The sequence below is a fragment of the Mandrillus leucophaeus genome, unplaced genomic scaffold (genome assembly GCF_000951045.1).
Source record: "Mandrillus leucophaeus isolate KB7577 unplaced genomic scaffold, Mleu.le_1.0 Scaffold281, whole genome shotgun sequence".
Lineage (NCBI taxonomy): Eukaryota > Metazoa > Chordata > Mammalia > Primates > Cercopithecidae > Mandrillus > Mandrillus leucophaeus.
The window spans coordinates 180326-203110 of NW_012102932.1; the positions used below are offsets into that span (position 1 = coordinate 180326).

The following is a 22785-nucleotide window of genomic DNA, read 5'->3' on the forward strand; positions in this document are numbered from 1 at the left end:
TGAGTCCACTGCGTAAAGTTCGGTGGGCATAAATCTGCTATTTGATCCTGGAAAAACTCTGAGGATCTAGAGTCAGTGAGGAATTGCAGCAATGCTGGAGTTTCAAAGGGCCTAGGAAAAGCCAGGAGTCCTGGCTGACCAGCCCGACACTGTCTTACAGGCTGCAGGTTTACCTCAGTTAGCACAACAGGCCAAGCTCTCCCTTGCTCTAAGTCGACATGACATGATTTGTTCCCTTTCGGCTGTGTCAGTTCTGCAAACCAGATAGCAGAGGCTGCAGGCTCAGGAGAGCCTGCCTGTCTGGAACACCGTTTGTTTGGACAGGCCAGGCCACTAAGGCGTTTCATCTCTTTAAAACTCCCAGGGCAGACAGCATATTTGAGGAATTCCTTTTTTCAAAGATTTTTTTTTTTTTTTGCCCCTTCCAACATTTTGTTTAAGAGAAAATGAGATGTCTATCTTCTGTTTCCTTATTTTTTTTCAGGAAAGCAAAGGGTTGTTGACTTCCTCCCTCTCCCCTCCCTTCCTTCCTTCTTCCCGAAGGTACTCATCTGAGAAAAAGAGAACGAAGTATTGTTCCTGTTCTCTTTCTTAAGTCATTCGAAACACTGTCCCTGCGAGTTCTTTAAGTTCCCTGCAATCTGTACACAAGAGAAAGAGGGAGAGAGAGAGGGAGAGAGACAGAGAGAGCAGGGATCAGGTAAAGGAGTGGGGCTGCTGCAGCCATTCAGACCTCAGGAGCTGGTAAGTTACCCATGCAATCATTTCTGCTTCCATTTCAAGGTTCCTGGGTGGATACTGCTGTGGGCATCTTCAACAGAAAATACCTTACAGGGTATAGTCCTTAACCAAAGGATATGAGTGATAGATGGCCCAGAATTTAAGCTAATACTTTTTTTTTTGGTAAGAGAATACTGATGCCTTGCAGAGCTAAGGCTTGCAAAACTAGAAATAGAATTACATTGGGACTAAGGAGGACACTGTGTTAAATCTGAATTTTGGCACAGATCATGTGGCTGGGTGAACCAGGAGCCACTGGCATGTGAGATGTGTCCCACTGGAGAATTTGCTTTTCCTCAGTACTGTGTCCTGGGAATCTTATCAGGGTATCTGTCAAGGACTGTGGGTTTGCTCTGGGGTTTTTGTTAACACGTTGCCTGGATTGAGGTGCCCTTCTCCTGTTCTTTTCTTTCCATTCAGCATCCCCCTAAAGGAGGACTGTTAATTGTTGTATGATGGGTATTCTGCATCACTGAAGTAGGAGGGAAAGAGAGAAGGGAATGTCACTTGGAAATAGTTCTGCATGTGGGGAGCTTATGTGTTCAGGTTCCCCATGCGTGTTGAGTGTAAATTTATTATTCTCTGTCAGTGGAAGATGTCATCTGCCACATGACAGAAGGCAAAGGTTTTGGGGCATATAGCTTTAGTTTTGGAAAACGATATGCAACTAGAATGGGAGGATTAAGATGGATTGTTTATGTCAGTAGGTGGGAAAAACTAAGTTATAGACGCAATTGAAAAACATTCACCCAGTGCCTGGTTTTCCAAGCACCAAAGAGGGCATAGCAAGCTAGTTAAGCTTATATACACAACTTGTTTTTAAAAGTCTAACTTGCTTCGATTAAATTTGTCATAAAGGATAATGTTACCAGGAACCCATCATCACAAGCCATGAGGGAGCCGAAATCATGTTGTCAAAAATAGGTCAGCAAGGTCACTCTGCGAGACTCGTTATGTTTCCCAATATTGATACTTTAATTCAGAGAGATGTCGAATGGATAAAAGCCAATGGCCATGCATACTTTTAAAAAATATTCACTGCTATGAAATTTACTGATTAAAATCATCTGGGATGTGAAGAATAAGATAAAAATAGCTGGACTCTCATTTTTAAAATTAATTTGGCTAGACTATGCTTTAACCACATTCTAGTAATTAATCTTTATTCAAAATTGAACCATCATCTTACTAAGGATGAGAAAACATGATAAAACTAGACTGTGATGTAGCTTTTGTTCCATTAGTCAGACCTCTTTTTTCTTCTCCTTTTTTTAAGAGACTTTCTTTAGGAGCACCATAAAATGAGCAATATAAAGAGACGTGAATAGTGTTTGCCAGCTTGCGGATGCAAAATTATTCTAATAACAATTGAAAATTTTTTACAGCTACCCTACCACCTCCCCTAACTACTTCATTTTCATAGATCTTCAGATCAAAAGGTAGCTGGAATAGATTGTCGAGGGCATTTTTGCATCATTTATCAGCAACTGTGGCCCCAGAAGAAAATGCAGGTCTGCGATCTTGACTTGCTCCTTTCAGTTTCATTTCTCTTGATAATGTATTGAATTTTGTGCTCAACAAAAACAACATCACAGAACACATTCTAGTTTTGTTTATTGAGTAAAAGCATCAGATGCAACACAATAGGAAACAAATGACAGCAGAGTCATTTGTTAAAGACAAGGAAGGCAATTAAATTAAAGACAAGGAAAGCACAAGATGGGTAGGCCAGTGGCTCAGAAAACAGCCCCAATGCTAGCATTAGTATTCACTGTGGCTTGAGATTAAGAAGCTGAGGATATGCAGTTTTCTTTTAAAGAAAAAAGTGTATTCAATATTTCCATTTAAGTTGTTAAGTCATTGCTGTGAAAATATTTCTTGGATACCGGGGGAAAAGAATTTTGGCTACCCGAAAAATAAAAGCCATCAACTAGTTTAGTCTAAGTCACTACCACTCAATCTATCTTTACTCACTCAACTCCAAGGAGTGAGTTGGCATTTGTGGAAACTTCCAGTGTGTGATTCTTTGGGGGTCATCAGAGGGCTCTTTTGTGATATCATTGGGGGAATTCCAGTTTGAAGTGATCCAGAATTTGAGACACACAATATTTTATTCGTTAATTTCTGCCAAAAGTGTGCACATAACTAAATTACAATTTCTTATGCACATTTTAAGTTATGTTAGGATGTGTGTCCTGTAGATCTGTGTGCTGGGATGTGAGTCAAATTAGAGTGAGTAGAGCACAGGCTCTGTTGTTATACTAATTTTGGTTTGAATTTCAGCTTCATTGCCTACTGATTATGGCCCTCAGGGCAGGTATTTAACTGTTCTAAGTCTCAGTGCCCCCAAATGTAAAATTGCATCAACATAATGGAGTTGTGAGGATTAAATACAACTATTGACATAAAACACTTAACATAATATTTGGCAAGTAGTAGGAGTCAATCAGCGTCAGTTATATACTTTTTAAGAGTCATATATTAACACTTAAGAGTACTGTATTTTGTTAATACAGATAATAGAATGAGTCTCCTATAATCTGTGTCATTATTCTTGCTTGATACTATATCAAGGATCTGACAGAGCAGATATTATTCCTCACAGCTTTAGAGTTGGGCACACATTGAGTGAAGATATTCTGAACTCTAAATTCTTATAAAATAAAAGAGTGTAGAGTTTAGTGTATTGACATTCATCTTCACTAGTGGCAGAAATGGCAGATTTAACTTCATTGAATGCAGCTATATTCAACACAGCTCAATGCAGGGGCAAGTTTGTCTTGGGATAAAAGTTTTCAACTTAGATGAACGTGCAAAGAGACTTCAGTTATATTGTAGACATTTTATTCTCCCTTTCACCCACTTCCCCAACTGCTTGAGCTCTGTGTTATTGGTGACCTTTTCCCTGGTTGTGGAGGGCTGGAGACACTTTTTTTGGAGACCATCGTGGTTGTACCATGACTCAGCTAAAGAGAAAAGGACTTAAAGTGACACATTCTCCTCCTGCCCAGGGCTGAGCACACTTGGGGTTCTCTCTCCTCAAACATTCTAATAGTGAGCCACTCGCCTTCACACACAGAAATAGAACACTGTATCACCATGGGTGTGCGTGGGTGTGCGTGTGTGTGCGTGCGCACGCACACGTGTGTGTGTGGTGCCTGATTGATCCAACTGCTATTTTTCTTTCACTCTAAACTTTAAGACCTGTATGACCATTAGTTTGTCAAGTAACAATGATACTTTTTCTTAGGTCTTAGTTAAATTTCTCTCCACTTTCCAAAAGCAAAACACACAACAGCAAAAACAACAAAAAAACTACCACCAATAACCAAAGCCATTCAGGTCCTTTTGTTAGACTGAGAGCTTGTGATACAACAGATACGTATTTGGACACTTCACCTTAGGGACAAATCAAAGCTGAGTTGTTCTGCACTAACGTGTAAAAGGTGCCCTCTCATGTGGCTTGGTGGAGTAGAAAAAGACCAGATTGGGAGTCAGAATGCTGCTGTTCTCATCCAATCTCTGCATTTCCTAGATGCATGACTTGACAGGTTTCTTTACTTGCTTGGACCTCAATTTTCTCATCTGTGAAATGACAAAATGGGATAAATAAGTAATTTTCGAGGGGTGTGTGTGTGTGTGTGTGTGTGTGTGTGTGTGTATTAGAAGTCACCTGGGGGCTTGTTTACAGTCTCCCCCTGCCCTACCCACTTCATGGGATGATCTATGAGACTCTTGCTGACATGCTGTGATTCTCTAAAACAGATGGTCAATGTCTTGCTCCGTCTTCTTCAGGGTGGCATTAACTGTAAATGCTCGTTTGAAGAGCCATGCTTTCAAATGGAATTCTTATCCAGCACTGGATGTTCTCTCTAGAAGGTAGTTCTGAGTATATCAAATGTTATTTTAGAAGCTATTAGTATTATGAAATAAGGAATGTCCTAGCCGGTTGAGCAATCTGATGATAATGATCAATGTTCTAGAACCATATGTAAATCACAAGATCAATTACTTAGATCTGTAAACATTATAAATCAATATAAATAGCACTTTTTTTCTGACACAGAGTCAGGCTCTGTCACCCAGGCTGGAGTACAGTGGCACAATCTCAGCTCACTGCAATCTCTGCCTCCCAGGTTCAAGCGATTCTCCTGTCTCAGCCTCCCGAGTAGCTGGAATTACAGCTGCCTGCCACCGCGCCTGGTTGATTTTTTGTATTTTTAGTAGAAACGGGGATTCACCATGTTGGCCAGGTTAGTCTTGAACTCCTGATCTCAAGTGATCCACCCGCCTCGGCCTCCCAAAATGCTGGATTACAGACATGAGCTACTGCGCCCTGTTGAATAGCACTTTTTGATTTATCCATTCCTATATTATTTGCATCTTAGAGTGAGCATGTATTTGTTAATCAAGAAAAACACAAATACTAAGCTTTTTCTATTCCCTTTAAAAAATATTAGTAGATTCTATTTCATGAGGTTTTGTTTCTTAGTTTTTTACAATGTGTGCTGAGATGAGCCTATTTTACAAGTTAGATCCTTGTCCTTAATTTAATGGTGAGTAGAAAGGTAAAAAGATTGATAATGGTGTTTGAAAAACCAGCATTCACACGTCATATTGTATGCTTCAGTTATAAGGAAAATATAAACCTTATAGGAAAAGTTGTTCTAATTTTCCTGATTTGGTTTTTACCTAAATCACTCTTTTTTTTCTTGTATGATTATATGGATAATGAAGTAAAGCAGTAATGGACACAGATCTCCCTCTGACAGTAACATAGAGGCAACAAATAATTTTAATGTGCACCCTCAGAAACAACTAGCCTAATGATGTCTGTTCTTTTTGACTACTCAAAAACCAAATACATTTACATAAAGCAATGGTATTTACATAAAAGAATAAGAACACTTCTTCATCCAGCATTATGTGTAATACAAGGTTCACAAGAAAGTAAGCACCACGAGGACAAGGACTTTATTTTGTCCACTGTTGTTTGCCCAGGGCCTACAATAGCACAGAGCCTGTCATAGATGCACAATAAATATTTGTTAGATGAGTTCATGAATCAGCGGGCTGTAGAGTGAAAGATGCTATCTTTATACAAGGCCAAATGAAGCTGTCAATTTGTAAAAAAAAAAAAAAAAAGAAAAAGAAAAAGTTAGTCAAACTTTTTTGGAGTCTAGACAATGCCAAACTGCCAGCTTGATGTATTTATCCCTCACCTGAATTGACTGGAATTATATGGGCTTGTTCTGCTGTTGTGTGCATGGGGCTGCTACATGTGTATTAAAATGTCATCTTGGCAAGCACCCCCAACCATTTGTTCATGGGAAATTAACATTTATCAGATAGATACACAGAAAAGACTGTTGTTGCATTTTATTTTCCATTTATTTTCCGGGCAGATGATGGGTTTGCAAATTGTTTTTGGCGAAAGAGAGCACGGTCATTTGTTTTTCCTTGACTAAAAGAGCTGTGAGCCAGGATCCAGCCTTGTAGGAAATGTTCAACTCTCTGGTTTGTTATAGGCAAAGGCTGTGAACTCAAGCTAAAGGAATGCCACTTGGGCTGAACTGACAAAACACCATGGGGTAAATTCAGGGAGAGAAATGTGATACCCTTGTTGAGCACAATGCCCTTTCCTTTCTTTAATTCAATGCAATTGAAGAAAGCCAAAACCACTGGATCGAGGCAGTTTTATACTTACTTGGCAAATTTAAAGTGGCAAATCTACATGCCTAATACCAAAAGTTGGGATTTTGGATGATGCTTTTTACATTTAACAACATTGGGGTTCTAGGTGTCTGTTAATTGGAGTAGAAACCGAAAAGGCTCTTTCTATTAACATTGATAAAATCTGTCTTTAGTGTCAAGTACCAGGGCACACAAAGATAATTCTGGACAATTCTCCTATATTCCTTTGATAGATTATGGCCCCACTCTGACCTCATTCTGTGATGGCCACTGATACTAAATGGGAGAGTGATTTACCAACAGCGGCACTACCACCACCAGTGCCAGCAATTAAGGAGCAGTCATTACTAGGTTTGGGGCCTCCTCAGAACTTTAGACACTTCATTTCACTTACCCCATTCTCAAGTACGTGCCTTATTCTCCTCATCTTAGAGGTGAAGAAAGGCAACCACCTTGTTTAACAGATAAACTAGAGAAAGTACGTGATTTGCTCAAGGTCAGTAAATTAATGTTGCTTGTTTTCAGTTTCCTTAGTAAGGAAAAAGTGTCATCTGTAGCTAATAATTTCTTTAAGAAAATGTGTATCCTTTAAGGTAGTAGCCTTCAAATGGGGTCTAAGGACCAACAGCATGACACCACCCAGAAGCTTGTTAGAAATGTGGAATCAATCCCAGCTCCACCGCAGATCTACTGAAGCAGAATCAGCATTTTAATAAGATCTCCAAGTGACCAGTTGCACATTCAAGTTTGAGCAGCACTGCCTTATGGTTCTGAACTGTTGCACACAATTTGATCTGGGAATGTAGGTCCCTATTCCAAGGAGTTACAAAGCCATTTGTTAACTTTGACCTTGTCCAAGACAACATACCTCCCTATTAAATAGTGGTATTACTGTACCAGTCTCCCATCTATTCAGCTGTGAGCAACAGTAGGCATGATTTCTGTGATCTCCCCCATGAAGTTAACTCCATTTCATGGGATCCTAGCACTCTCAGAGAGGAAAGGTTGATGGTATTATTTTCAGGTGCTTTCTGAGCACCAATCATCAGAGTTACCTGAGGCAGATTTCTAGGCCCTTCCCCAGATCTAACAAAGTTGAAGAGGGGACCAAGGCTTTGCTTACTATTCAAGCTACTGGCTCAGGGTAAGAAAGCCCCCGGGGAGGGTAGTGATGAGTATTTAAGGGAGATTACCCTAAAAAATAGTTTAGCTTTTTTCAGTAGCTTGAAAAAAACATTTAAAACAGCAGTGCACGCATGAGGGAACCGCAGAGTTCTTCCAGGAAGAAAAGGTACTCTGCCGGTTTCTTCCTTTGAATGCTTGAGAATGGGGACGAGAAATCTTGCCGTCTGCCCTGTGTCTTCCTCAGGGAGAAAGGGAGGATCCCCTTCTCTAGCATCACAGCCAAGGAGGAGACGCCAGTCCACACGCCTCCCTCTTCCCAGTGAGAAAACTCTGTGGAAAGAATCTTTAGAGTTTCCTTTGCACTGGGGACTCACCGTTCTCTCCTGGAACAGAAATCAAGAGGGGACTATTGTTGGAGGGGTGGGGGAAGGAAGCAGCGCCGGAAGAGAGCGAGGGAGAGGACCGGAATCGCCTCTGGTTCGCTGAAGCCCGGACAAAATGGGGCCTCTGCCCGGATGGAGCCCATGGCATCTCTCCCGTTACTGAGGACCTCTGGCCACCTTCCATGGAAAGTGAAGGGAGATGAGGAATTTCAGGTTTTCAGCGCTGTTTGGTGGAACACCTACCTCCGTAGGGTCCACCACTTGTTTCTTGCTGTTTTTCTAGTTCAGGCATTTTCTTTCCCACAGCACAGTGGAATTTCCTCCTTTCACCCCTACTTCCAGGGAATTTTTTCAGTTGTTTTTTCTCTTTTTTAAGTACAAAGAAGGGTCTTCTAGCATTATCCTAAAAAATGTATATATTGAACATTTTTAGGGTACTGAAGAGTTCTATGCGTAATCTATAAAGGCAGGGTTCCTGAAGTGCTAGAATTTGAATTCTTAGGGTGAGGAACATGTGAACAGTTCTGAAAGGTTGCTGGCAGGTATATCCAGAATCTCACCTCCTACCTGGCTTTTCAGAGATCTGGGCAAGGAGGGACTATTCCTGGCATTGTCTTTCTTGACATTCAGGAAACATTCAGTGATGCAGCAGGCAGGCAAGCAGGCGTCTCCTCCAACATGGTCTGCAGCCCTCCTGGCACCCAGTGATTTCATGGCACAATCACCTGTCTCTGACTGGGAGAAGTCTCCAGGGGCAGAGAGTTCTTCTGGTGGCAGCCTGGACCCCAGATCTAAATGGGGATGTTTGTGAAGGAATAGAGACACCAGTTTTGTGGGTAACAAAGTTCTGCTCAAAACTGCATCATTTTGCAGAAGGTAATCCCATTCCATGTGTCTTCACATCCTCCATATATTCAGACACATCCCACTATTCAGAATGACTGACATTGGCTCTTTTCCCCCTTGAGTCTCCTAGGAGAGAAATTTCAGCATCACATCTTTAATACAAGCAGTTGGGAAGGACATTTAATGGTGAGAAAATCCCATTTCAGAAGGATTAGGACATAAAATGCCAAATGTATTTGCTCTTCAAGCAATATGGATATTTTGGGAGGGGTTGTGCTTTGCTGAAGTGCTATCACTATGTACATGGTACATGTACCTTACGCTTGTGTACACATACACACACTGCCGACACAAAATCATTGGCTCTTATAAAAGATTATGAGCCAATGGGTTAGCCCCAAATTGTGTGACTCGAGAATGTAGTATCTGATGTTCAATCTCTTAAACTTCCAAACAGATTTACTGTCCTAATTATATTTTTCTTAGCAATGTTAAAAAGAGTTTGAATATTGTTAACTAGTGGGGGCAGGGAGAAAATGAGAGAAGATTCAAGTGTTACTACAAGCAATTCATAAAGCACTTCATTCACTTACTGTGTGTTGTTTTGAGAATGTGAGTAACGCAGGAAAGAATGCTACTTAGAGTCAGAGAATAGAGGATTGAGTGTACATACTGACACATGAATGGAACTAAAATGCATATGGGAATTTAGTATATCATAAAAATAACATGTATATCAGTGGAGAAAGTTAAATTATGTAATTAACGAGATTGGGACAACGGGGTAGCTATTTGGAAAAAAAAAACTTATATTCCTACTTGATTTTTTAAATTAAAATAAATTCCAGATAGATCAAAGACTTAAAATGTTAAAAACAAAAATATATGTGAACTTAAAATTTTGCTTTAAAAAGTCTTAAATGAAACAAAGAAAACATAAAAACTGTAGAGATTTTTTTTTTTTTTTGAATTGCAGAGTAGGAAGGGCCTTTCTAGTTTTACACAGAAGCCTTAACATTTATCATGCATTTTATTGCATTACAATAAAAAGCTTCTGCAGGGCCAAAACTCAATAAACAAAGTCAAAAGACAAACAAAAAACCGGAGGAAGCATTTGCAACATGTATCACAAAGAGCTTAGTATAAACAGAAAAATGAGCAAACGACATGAAACACATACGTCACATAAAATGAAATATAGTTGGCTTATCAACATGCACAAAATAAAAGATATTTTAATTCATAATAAGAAGATGCAAATTAAAACTATGAGATATCAATTTTTATTTACTTTATCGACAAAGATGAAACATTTGTTAACCCATTTTTCTCTGGGGTTCTGGAGAGAGCTCTCAGATATTTCTGGTGTAACTGTGAATTAGCAGAACATCTACAGAGAGCAGTTTGTGAATGTCTATCAAAATGTAACATTGACTCCTCTTGAATTTATCCTGTATAAATAAGATGCAAAAAGACAGACCTACAATGCAATGTATCTTCCACAGCATTATTTGGACAGAAAATAATTAGAAATAGTACAATTGTCCATCAATAACAGACGAGTTAATTTAGTACAATGGAATATTGTGCAGACCTACCAAATGAGGGAACATAATAGAGTCCAGAAATGGACTCTCGGTATATGTTCCATTGATTTGACAAAGGTGCCAATGAGGGGAAAATAGTCTTTTAAACAAATGATACTGAAACGATTCCATGTCTATAACAAAAGAGAAAATGAACTTTGGCCCTTATCTCACACTATACACATATATTAACTTGGAGTAGATCATAGGCCTGAATATAAGAGTTAGAACTATAACATTTCTATAGGGAAACACAGGAGAAAATCTTTGTAACTTTGGCTTAGGCAAAGATTTCTTAGTTATGATGCAAAACATGAAATACATGAAAACATTGATAAATTGGACTTTATCAAAATTAAAGACTTTTGCTCTTCAAGAAAAAGATACCGTTATAAAAAAAAAAAAAAAAAGACAAGCAACAAACTAGGAGAAAATATTTGTGAAACGTATATCTGATAAAGGACTTGTTTTAAGAATATCTGATAAAGGGCTTGTTTTATACATATTTTAAAACTCTTAAAATTCATAATAAGGCAAACAACCCAATTTAAAAATGGACACACATTTTGAATAAATACTTAAAAAAGATATAGAAATGGCAAATCAGCACATCGAAGATACACAAAATTGTTAGATTATGAAAATGCAAACTAAAACCATGATGAGCTGTCACTACACACCCAGTAAAATGTCTAAAACCAAAAAGATGGAAAATATGAAGTGTTGGTAAGGACGTGGAGAAACTGAAATTCCCATATGTTGTTGGTAGGAATGTAAAAGGGTATTGCCTCTTTGGAAAACAGTTTGGTAGTTTCTTAAATAGTTAAATATATGCTTACCATACAACTCGGTCATTTTACTCCTGGGTAACTACACTCAAAAACTGAAATCACGCGTTCCCATGAAGACTTGTGAGCAATGTTCACTGCAGCATTATTTATAATGCCCCCAACTGGAAACAATCCAAAGGCTCATAAATTGGTGAGTGGATAAGCAAAAGCTGGTTTATCTATGCAGTGGAATACTACTCAACAATAAAAAGGAACTATTGACATATGCAACAATGGATGAATCTAAAAATCATCATACTAAGAGAAAGAAACCAGACACAATATTATTAAAGGAACCAGACACACAGTACCTGTTGAATGATTTTGTTTATAAGAAATTTCTAAAAGCACAAAACTGTAGAGACAGAAAGTAGATGAGTGCTTTCCTGGGACCAGGGGTGGGAGCAAGATCAGCTGCTAATGGACATAATGGAACTTACTGGAGTGATGAAATTATTCCAAAATTGGATTTTTTTATGGTTGCACAACTGTATAAATTTTCTAAAACACCTCATACTACATATTTTAAAACACATGAATTGTATATCATGTAAATTATACCTCAATAAAGCTGTTTAACTTGAAAAAAAAAATGAGGCAGCTTTATAAGTTCTGATAAGGGAGCAATCTCCAACCTATATAGTTAAGTAAAAAGGCCGGGGTACTCTAATTCTACAGTGTATCATTTTTGTTAAAAAAAAAAAAAAGAAAAGAAAAAAGAAAACAAAGTGTATTTTTCATGTGTATAGAATATCTCCAGAAAGATACAATAGACTTGCTGATAGAATTTACCTTTGGACGAGGGAGTAGGATGGCTGGGAGACAGGGATGTAAGGAAACATTTAACTATATTTCCTTTTTGTACCAGGATGGGGTGGGGTTTTTGAGACCCATGTGAGCCATACCAGCTCTTTTATAGTGGGCAAATGTCTGAGCCTTTGTTTTCTCATCTGTAAAATAAAGCCAATCTTTAAAGATACTTCTGATTTTAAGTACCATGCTCTGAGAATTTCTTTAGGGATGAGCATCTCTCGCCTGCCGACATTCTTCTCGTTCTTTCCCTGCCAGCATGTCACCAAATGCCACATATAAAACCACAACCAAAGGCTTTGTTCCTTTTCATTCAGTTGTCTCTCAGTTTATTGGGGCCATGTTCTCTAGTCACATATGTAAAATATGTCAACCACAGTGAAACGGCAGCCTAGAAAGCTAGGGGCAAACACACAAGACAGTATACAGTATACAGGAGCAGTTACAACCATGTCCTAGGGGCAGCTGCTTGAGATGAAACCCCAGCCACCTTGCTTGCTGGCAGCGTGACCGTGGGGCGTTCACCTGTGCGGTTTCTTCATCTGTATAACAGGTATAAAATAGCATCCCCTCTTTGGGTAGGAATTTAGAGTGATAATTCATGTAATTAGTAATATTAAATAAGCAGTTAGCCTTTTTAATTATTAATCTGAACTCCCCTACTCATGGGACCAGGAGCTTTCCTGGGAGTCGGGGAAAGAAAGGCATGTCAGTTAACAGGTTGTATATTCATTACCACTGTGAACTGGGAGTCCTGGCAGTGATGAAATGGCTTATTTTTTCATGCAACAACCCAAAGGGAGAGGCAGGAGTAAATTCTGCTCCCCACAAGCCAATATCAATGAGGGAAACTTCTTCAAGAAACTTCTTCCAAGATTCTATCTCCTGGAGTCAGTTTCATCCTGAAAATGTGAAGAAGGCAAGCTGTAAAACTACAAGATTGTGACATTATGCGGGGGGTTGAGCCAGTTAAGTTACAGTGAGTTTCAGTTTACATGATAAATGTGCCTTAAATTACATTTGGATTAAAATATTACTGAATATTAATATGGGGACACTTGCATAACCTCCTTGCCATGGTAGTCATTCGACAAAAATGAGTTGTTGCTTCAAATCAAACGAAACCAAGCCAAACACCTCTAATTACCATGAAATGTGCATGCCCCTGTTTCCCAACTTCAGTCTCAGTGCAGAAGCAAGGGTTTTATCTAAATCCAGACAATTATCTGTGAATCCCTGTAACTTCAAGGGTCTCAGTCATGGATAGTAGCCCTCCTGACACCAAAAGAAAAAAGAAAAAAAAAAAAAATCTCTGACAGCTTTTAAAGGAGCTGAATTTCCCCTGTGTGTATAAGGTGATAGCAGACTCCTTTTCATGATCAGATCACATTTTAGAACCGGATTCTAGAAGGCACAGTTCAGTTTAGTGGTTGCTCTGCTTAATAATTCTTTCGTGTCTGTCTTTTCTTCTTAACTACATCAGAACTGTGTTTGTCAGGAACCGTATTTTAAATGATGTTTGTACTCTCTAGGACAAGAGGCTCTCCAAATTCTTGCTGGTCTCACATTAATTCTTTCAGATCCTTTGAAGAAATAACAGCTCTTATTATCCCCGTTTTAGAGATGAGGAAACTACAGCTCAGAGAGAGTAAAGGATTCGGCGAAGTCATATAGCTCCATGGATCTTCAGGAAAATGTGAAGTAGGGGAATGTAGAGTTATTGCAAAGAGGCTGTATGTAGACGTCAAGTGCTTAATGTTTTTCGACTGACTAAATAATGGTTTAGAAGTATATGGACCTCTGTTTATGTTATAGTACATGTTATGTTATGGTTATGTTACAGTAATTAACTCATTCATTGATTAAATATAAATTTTAAGACTGGGCGTGGTGGCTCATGCCTGTAATCCCAGCACTTTGGGGGGCCAAGGTGGACGGATCACAAAGTCAGGAGTTTGAGACAGGCCTGGCCAACATGGTGAAACCCCACCTCTACTAAAAATACACACACACACAAAAAGCTGGGCCTGGTGGCTGACACCTGTAATCCCAGCTACTTGGGAGGCTGAGGCAGAGGAATTGCTTAAACCCAGGAGGCGGTGATTGCAGTGAGCTGAGATCATGCCACTGAACTCCAGCCTGGGCAACAGAGCAAGACTCTGCCTCAGGAGAAAAAGAAAAAAAAAATGTTAATGTTACTGAATTCAAAATAGCTTTTATTTTGTATTTTTCTAACTTATTAGTAAGGTGCAAAATGGGTTTATTTTTTAAACTTACAAGAGGTCCTTCATCTGAGAAGTCTGGAATCCGCTGAAGTAGACCAAAGCTACGGCTCACTAACAAACTGCAGAAGGTGTGTTTAGAAGAATCTAGGTCTTCTGGTAGCAAAGAACATTTCTATTCTTCAGTTGCTACCTATAATAGGTTTGCATACTTGATCAAAGTCTAGAAAATGGTGGAAGTATTGATCATCATTGTTTAATTTCTTCCTTCATCGAACAACTATCTCCCAAAAAACTTCTAATTCTTTCCTTTATTATCTGTGTGACCTTGGGAAATTTGCTTAACTTATTTGTGTCCTAGTCTCCTCATTGACAAGGTAAGGAGAATAGTAGTACTTACCTCAGAGGGTGCTGTGATGGTCACATGAGTTAATGCCTGTGATGTCTTTAGCACATTCTTGTCACATAGGAAATACTCAGCAAATATTATTGTTGCTGAATACTTGAGACTGTTTTTGACACATAGTTGGGGCTCGATAGACATTTTTGGAATGAATTAGTAAATAAATGAAAATGTGAAGTAGGAATAAGGGCAGTTCTATATATATAATTTTTTAATTACAATTCCTTGGTCACAGGCAGGCAATTAGGACAGCTGCTTTTGTGCCGAGGCTACATTTGGGGAATATTCATTTCGGTGAGCTCAAGCTAGAGAGCTGATGATGTTTCTGTATTTTCTGGCCCAGCAGACTTTACAGGTTTATCAGCTTTATCTGCTAGATGTATCACAACGTGCATTTAAGGGATCAGGCGGGAAGAATTTGGGCTTGGAACTGATGTGAAGTAAAGGCTTTATTCCTCATTAAAAACCATAAGAGGGAACAAGGCCGTTAGACCCTTCAAATGGGAGAAGAGAAGCGATGCTTTCTTGCCACAAACCAAAATGCTGAGGACCACAGCTGTAAGAAGGTCAAAGGAAGTTAGAATGACCTTTCATAGCAGGCTCAGTGTTTAGCCAGCTTAAGATTTTACTTTCAGATCATCCCAGGGATAGCTATTTGGTTTACTACATGAATAACCTTCTAGCCTTATAGAAACAGTTGTTTTTGCTTTTGTTTTGTTTTTGCTTTTGTTTTGTTTTTGTGAGGTTTTGAAAGTAGAAAAAAAGAACCTATTGCTTGACTTTAAAAGATGAGCTGTCCTGAGTTTCAGCACTGGCTGACATGGTTGGTTTTTGTTGTTGTTGTTGTTGTTTATTGTTTAACAAAGGTATCTGGCAAATGGGCCAATGAAGAAAAAATCAGTTTCTCAGACTCCACTGCTTTTACCAAGACTAGGTAGTAATCAGATGACAAGTCATAGTGATACCCTGTGCTGATGCTACAGACACTAAAGTAAGACCCATTTTCTCCCTTACAGAACTTTCTAGGCATAGTTACAATAAGGGACGTTAATATGCTTCCCTGTCACCTATATTCACTGATCCCGTGTCTACCCACTGGGATCAAATGAAACAAATCAAGTTCTTTTAAATGTCAGCTCTTAAGTATTTAAACATAAGCCATCAAGAATCTAGGTCTCCAACACACTTCCTTATTAACATACTAGGGAACTCTAGCCATCTAAGTAAGGTATGGTTTTATGTCTCCTCACCAGTAGGTCACATTGCTTTGCACACTCTCTAATTTGTTCCTCTCCATAATGTTTGACCCAGAACCCTCCTCCACCACCACCATCCCAGTGGTTTTGGCCAGTACAGAGTGGAGCTGGGCTCTCCAGGGCCAATATTCAGTATTCAGGGTCAGAGCAACTGCTGGAATTCTTCCTCAAAAAGCCCAGTGAAGGGACCTGGAGTAAATAAATAAGAAACTTGAAACAAAATGGTTGATTTTCTTTATTATATTTTTAGATCCCCAGCCCTAATCTTGTCTCAGGTCTTCCTCCTTTCTCTGTGGAACCATGAGAATATTTTCTAACCAGTGTTGTTAGAAAAACCAAATACTAGTATACTTGCCGTTTATTAAGTGTCTTTTTCTGGTGTTTTAAATTTATTATTTTATGAAATCTTATAATAACCAGGCAAGTTGGGTTATTAGTATTTTTTATCCCCATTTTCCATAGGAGGAAACTGTGGCTTAGAGATTAAGTAACTTGCCACAGTTCTAGAATTCAAACCCAGGGCTGCCTAACTCCAAGCTTCTGCTCCTTCTCACACATCACTCAATGTCTCTGTGATATATTAATAACATACTTGGACATAGTTAGTACTTTGGCTGGTCATGCTAGGTGCTCAATAAATGTTAGTTTCCCTTTTTCTCATCATCCTTCCTCTTCTCCCAAATAATCACATGCAACCTAAAAATGAAGAAGAGGGCTTAGAGTGGACACAAGTGTGTGCCAGGTTCCCAAAGTGGTCAGATAACATGAATTCTGCAATGACGTGCCTTTGGCCATGTACACCCCTTCTGTGGGGCTGTGGGCCAGCTCTACCTCTATTAACATGTACTAGGCCAACTCGTTTACTATCAAGGAATGTCTGGCAGTTCTTTCTAACCAATCCCTACCCCATATAGTTTCTCCTTATTTCTTCAAATAATTCTATGCACTCCCTAAACCATTCCATTAAATCCAGTGACTTTTGAGAGCTCCACAGCAGCTCAGAGCTGACCCTGTCTTCTTTGGACTCAGAGTCCACAGGTCAGGGAAAGATGTAGATAGCACATGCCATCAGGGAGAAGAGGGTCTCAGGGCAGATTTCTCTTTGGCTCCTCCTACCATTGCTGGGGTTCTTTGCGCTCCTCTGAAAGCTGCATACTATGTTACGTACAGCAACTATCATGCTCAAGTTCAGTAGTTCTCAACTGGGGGCAGTCCAGTGCCTACAGAGGTATTTGGAAATAGGGAGGGTGCTTTCTGGTTTTCACAATTACTAAGGGGCACTTTTAGCATCTGGTAGCTGGGGGTGGGCAGGGATGCTAAAATTCTGCAATGCACACAACAATCTGGCATGATGAAAAATGGACCCCAGGCCGGGCGTGGTGGCTCACGCCTGTAATCCTAGCATTTTGGGAGGCCAAGGCAGGTGGATCACAAGGTAAGGAGTTTGAGACCGGCCTGGCCAATATGGTGAAACCCCATCTCTACTAAAAATACAAAAAAAAAAAAAAAAATTAGCCGGGCATGATGGCGTGTGCCTGTAGTCCCAGCTGCTTGGGAGGCTGAGGCAGAAGAATCACTTGAATCCGGGAGGCGGAGGTTGCAGTGAGCTGAGATTGCACCACTGCACTCCAGCCTGGGTGACAGAGCAAGACTCTGTCTCAAAAAAAAAAAAAAAAAAAAGAAAAAGAAAAATGGACCCCAAATAGCAATGCTGTTGCCCCCATTGAGAAGGCCAGAGCCACCACTGTCTTCTTGCCATTGTCCCTCCATGCCCAGCACAGTGCCCATCCCTTCACAAAAACTAAGTACAAATCTCATGAATGAATGCTCTCCTTGGTACCTTGCCATCTTTCAGCATGTCTCCTCTCCCACGGGAGCTGTCCTGCTTGCCTATCATTTCTGGAACCGACTTTAAAAGTGAAGGCTTTATTCAGCTCTATCTCATCTGTTTTCCATTCCTTTTTCCTTCCCTTATTCTCAAAATTTTCAAAATTGACCTTCTAAATTGACCAATTATGATTTACCCTTTGAGTAAAACTCAAAGACGTGGCTTTGTAGGGTAATTTTAGGTAGGAGCTTTTATCTCCACAATAGAAGTAAACACTCCAAAAAGGTATTTACCTTGATGGTCTAATTGACTAGGTTGTTAAATGATTAAGTGATTTGGCCAAAGCAGCAACAGTGGCCCTTGACTTCCCTTCTCTGACCCTTGAAGCTACTCTTGAAGCCTGGAACTTGTGGAGGAAGGGAAGGGGTCTTAAAGAGTCAGCAAGGAAGAAGCTCAAGCTCAAGCGCTGACCTCTTCATCATCCCTGCTGAAATGTCAGGAAAGCTGGTACTAAGCAGACCAAGGACTGCAGCTCCCTCCTGACAGATAACCTGCTGAAAGAGAGTCAGAAATGTGTCCCCATGAGATGCCTGTATCCTGATTCCAGTTAAGTGATAGGAGCATGATGCTGCTGCAGTATGGAGCATTATCTGTGGTTGGAAATTTTCAGAGGTCATGGGTTTTACTTTCTGGCTGATTCCCTTGAGAAGACCCTTAGCTTTTTTCTTTTTCATAAATTTCAGAGAGAAGGTTCTCTTCCCATGATGGGAATTCCCAACTCTGCTCCATTCAGGGGCTCTCCCATTTTCTTAAAGGGTATTAGGGAATACTTTTAAAGGTCTTAAAACAAAGTTCATTCTCATTCTTCTCAAATTGAAAACAACTTTCTGAAGGGTAGCAAAGCTCAGGGCTGGTAAGTGTGGGCTGGGAAAAATCATGGAGTGGAGAAATTTGGTAAGAGGGGAAAGAACAAACATTTACTTAGCACTTGCCATGTGCCATGCACATTACCTATTCGGTACATTATTTAATCTTCCTCCAGTTCCACAAAGAAATACATTAGTCTGGATGGACGAGGTTATGCTCCATTAACAAACAACCCCTAAATCTCCCGGCTTTTTAAAAAAGAAAGAAAACAAGAATATATGCCTTACTTGTATTACATATCCACTATATGAATCCAGATCATCTTACCTTTAGGCCCTAGACTGACAAAATAACTGCTATCTGAAATGTTTCAGGTTGCTATGGCAGAGAGAGAGAAAATAATATGAGATTGTGGACTATTTCTTTCTTTTTTCTTAATTTCTTTTTTGAGATGGGGTCTTGTGTTGCTCAGGCTGATCTTGAGCTCCTGGGCTCAAGTGATCCACCCACCTTGGCCTCCCAAAGGACTGAGATTACAGGCATGAGCCACCACGTCTGGCCAGAATTGTGGGCTATTTGTTAAAGATTCCACAAGGAAATGACACATGTCACTTGTGCTCATGTGCTCACATTTTTTTATCCAAAGCAAGTCATTTGCCATGCCCGCCTATAAAGGGATAGAAAAATGCAATACAATCATGTGCCCAAAAGAAGAGCTAGAAATATTTCATGAATAAAGTATTCTTGTCTCTGTTTTATAGCTGAGGAACTGAGGCTTAGGGAAGTTAGGAAGTGATGGAGCTGGCTTTCAAGGCCAAGCGTGTGATGTCAGCTCCTGAGCTCTTTGCTCTCCTATAGTGGGTGCATTTCACAAGCATGTTCCATACATGGTATCCAACCTCTTCTCCAAATGCGGTTGCTGGGCTAAAGTGTTCTTGGGGCTTACGGGGGTATGCACATGCCCCAGATGTGGACAGGTTAAAGCGAAAGCTAAATCACTGTGGCTCAGCTATTATTTCATTTTACCCACTTCAATTCTCCTTCAAGGGATTCAACACATTCGAGGTGAAATCATATGTAAAAGAAGTGGTATCTTTGACCACATGCTAGATTTTTCTTTTTAATCCTAGTCTCAAGTATCATAGATTTCCTTGCTTATTACTTTTATTGGTTAAATAATAAGAGAGCAGTTGCTCTATTCTTACTTTGGTAAGGCTGCTGCCTGGTGGATGTTCATAACCCAGGGAAAAGAATGTCCCCAAATTCCCTCTATTTCTTTCACCCAAAACAGTCTCCAGGAAGGAAAAAAACCTTTGTTCAAAGGAGCAATAAAATAACAAGACTGAAAGACTGATTCCACCAGCCCTTAGAAAATCAAGTCCAGCATTTCTTCCTCCTGGAACCCAGAGGAAGCACCCTGTTATGTAAGTTCTTTGTTTTCTTTCTTTCTTTCAGATAGGGTCTCACTCTGTTGTCACCCAGGCAGGACTACAATGGTGCAGTCTCAGCTCACTTCAACCTCTGCCTCCTGGGTTCAGGCGATTCTTTCCCCTCAGCCTCCCCAGTAGCTGGGACTACAGGCGTGCACAACCACACCTGGCTAATTTTTTTGTATTTTTAGTAGAGATGGGGTTTCACCATGTTGGCCAGGCTGGCCTCGAACTCCTGACCTCAAGTGATTCACCCACCTCAGCTTCCCAAAGCATTGGGATTACAGCTGTGAGCCACCGCACCCAGCACCCTGTTATGTCAGTTCTTCTCAGATGTATCTATTTCTAATGGGAGGGAAAAGTCTGAAGAAGAAATCCTAAGCAGCCAGCCACAGGTAGAATTTCAGACTTTAACCTCTCCTGGTATTTCGCATTTTGCTCTGTAACATACCCATATTTGTCCACTACTGCATAACCCAAAAGACACTCTAACTTATTCTGTGGTTTCCACCACACCTAGGAACTTGAACTTAAGCCTTCCCCATCTTTTAATGTCAATATGCTTACCATCTGAAAGTGGGTCCCTGAGGGAGAGGGACAAGGGTTGCTGTCAGGCTAGGGGCATGGCGGTTGCCCCTTGGTAGCTAGAGTATCCCAGAAGCCAAAGAGGATGAAGGAAAGGAGGAGGAGGGGTGGGGGATTGGGGGGAGAAGAAGAACTGTGAAATGATATCAGAAAACTAGGAATAACCCCAAATATGGCCTAAAAAAGCACATGGAAATGACTTGGAACCAAATTACTGAAAACATAGTTGTTAGGGGACTACATATATTATTCATTATATTGTTCTGATTCATTAAAGAAGACAAAGTACTTTGTCCAGAGCAAAGCAGGTTTTAGCCTGAGGCAAATTGTTTAACCTTGCTAGGGTCCAATCCATAAAGCAGAGCTCAAGCGCTGCTCAGCCTAATGAGGTGTAAAGTTTGCAAAACTCTTTGAAGGCAGAGAGTTCAATTTGACTATTATGCATTATTGGATAAAATGCCAGTTTAGGAAGAAACTGTCCAGTAGCATTATATGTGCCTTAACTGGTAGCCAACCAGTAGAGCTGGTTGTCGAAGCTTCATGACAGAAAGAACCCAATTGTTGATCACTTAAAATGGAAAATAAGCATCTGGGTGTGGTGGCTTATGCCTGTAATCCCAGCACTTTGGGAAGCTGAGGCGGGTAGATCACCTGAGGTCAGGAGTTTGAGACCAGACTGGCCAACGTGGTGAAACCCCATCTCTACTAAAATACAAAAATTATCTGGGTGTGGTGGCACTCGCTTGTAATCCCAGCTACTCAGGAGGCTGAGGCAGGAAAATCGCTTAAACCCGGGATGCAGAGGTTGCAGTGAGCCCAGATCGGGCAACTGCACTCCAGCCTGGGTGACAGAACAAGACTCCATCTCAAAAAAACAAAGAAATAAGGCAGGCAGTAACAAATGGCATGCACCATTACAGCATTGGCTTGGTTCGGAGACAGATTCCTGAGCTAAAGAAGGCCTCATTTACTGGAATGGAAAAATATAAGGCCAGGAAATTGCTCAGAGGTCTCCTGTCTTTTCCTGTATACATGGGATGCACTAAGTGTTGGCTACTGTTTTGGATCAGAATCTCAGTTTTAGAAATAGCCCAAGTCTGTCCTTGGGAAGGGAGAGAATGTTGTGGTATATTTGCGTGTGGTGGTGTGGGGCAGAGGAGGTACAGAGGATGTTGGGAGGAGCCAGTTAGACCCTGCCTGAATCCAAACTGTTTCCTTGGGCCTCACAGTCATCAGAACTGAGCTGTAAGATTGGGCGGCCAATCTGAGTGCAGGGAGCCTCCAAGTCTCCTGAACTAGCACCGAGGTAGAGCCGAGTTGGTCCCACTGACAGCACAGGCCAATTCTGCATGTTCAAGTCCAATGGCTGGTCTCAAGTCTGCCTATTTTTCAGGTGCATAGGCTGAGCTTTAGTCTCACAGACAACAGATATTTGCCAGGCAACAACCTCTCACCAAACATTATTTTAGACAGTAGGAATATATAAGGAAACAAAAGACAAATATTCCTGTGTACAGGGAGTTTGCATTCTAGTGGAGGAAAATGAACAATGAATACAGTAAGGTACACAGTGTGTTAGAAGATATGGAGAAAAATTAAATCAGGAAGGAGAGAGAATAGGGAGTGCTTGGCAGCCGGAGTTCAGGTGGCCTCACTTCAGACGCGGTATTGAGCAAAAACTTGAAGGAAGCAAAAGAGGCATGTGGGTATCTGGGGGAAGAGCTGTCCAGGCAGAAAGAACAGCAAGTGAAAGGCCCTGGGGTGGGAGAATGGCTGGTGTGTGCCAGGAACAACCAGAGGCTGGAGAGTGGGAGTGGAAGAAGCAAGTGAGCGGGTGGTAGGGCATGAGGTCGTAGGAGTAACAGGGAGAAACTTCATGTAGAGACTTGTAGGCCACTGTGTAGACTGTGGCTTTTACTCTGAAATAGATGGAAAATCACTAGAGAGTTTGGGGCAGGAGAATGACAAGATCTGATTTACATTTTAATAGAACCTGCCTGACTATTGTGTTGAGTAGATAGGAGCCCAAGGGAGAAGACAGGAGAAGAGTCAGGAGGCTGTTACAGTGATCCTGGAAGGAACCTCTGGTGGCTTGACCAGGGTAGAGGCAGTGGAAGTGGTGAGAAGTGCTTGGATTCTG

At 40.5% G+C, this 22785-nt stretch overlaps 1 protein-coding gene across 1 annotated transcript in view; it reads left to right on the forward strand.

The window, feature by feature from the left end:
• The first annotated feature begins 264 nt into the window (after positions 1 to 264).
• ZNF366 (zinc finger protein 366) overlaps positions 265 to 22785 on the forward strand; it is a 67680-nt gene continuing 45159 nt past the window's right edge. Inside the window, exon 1 of the mRNA XM_011985218.1 lies at positions 265 to 744. The gene's annotated coding sequence lies outside the window, so the exon portion shown is untranslated. The remainder of the gene's footprint in view (positions 745 to 22785) is intronic.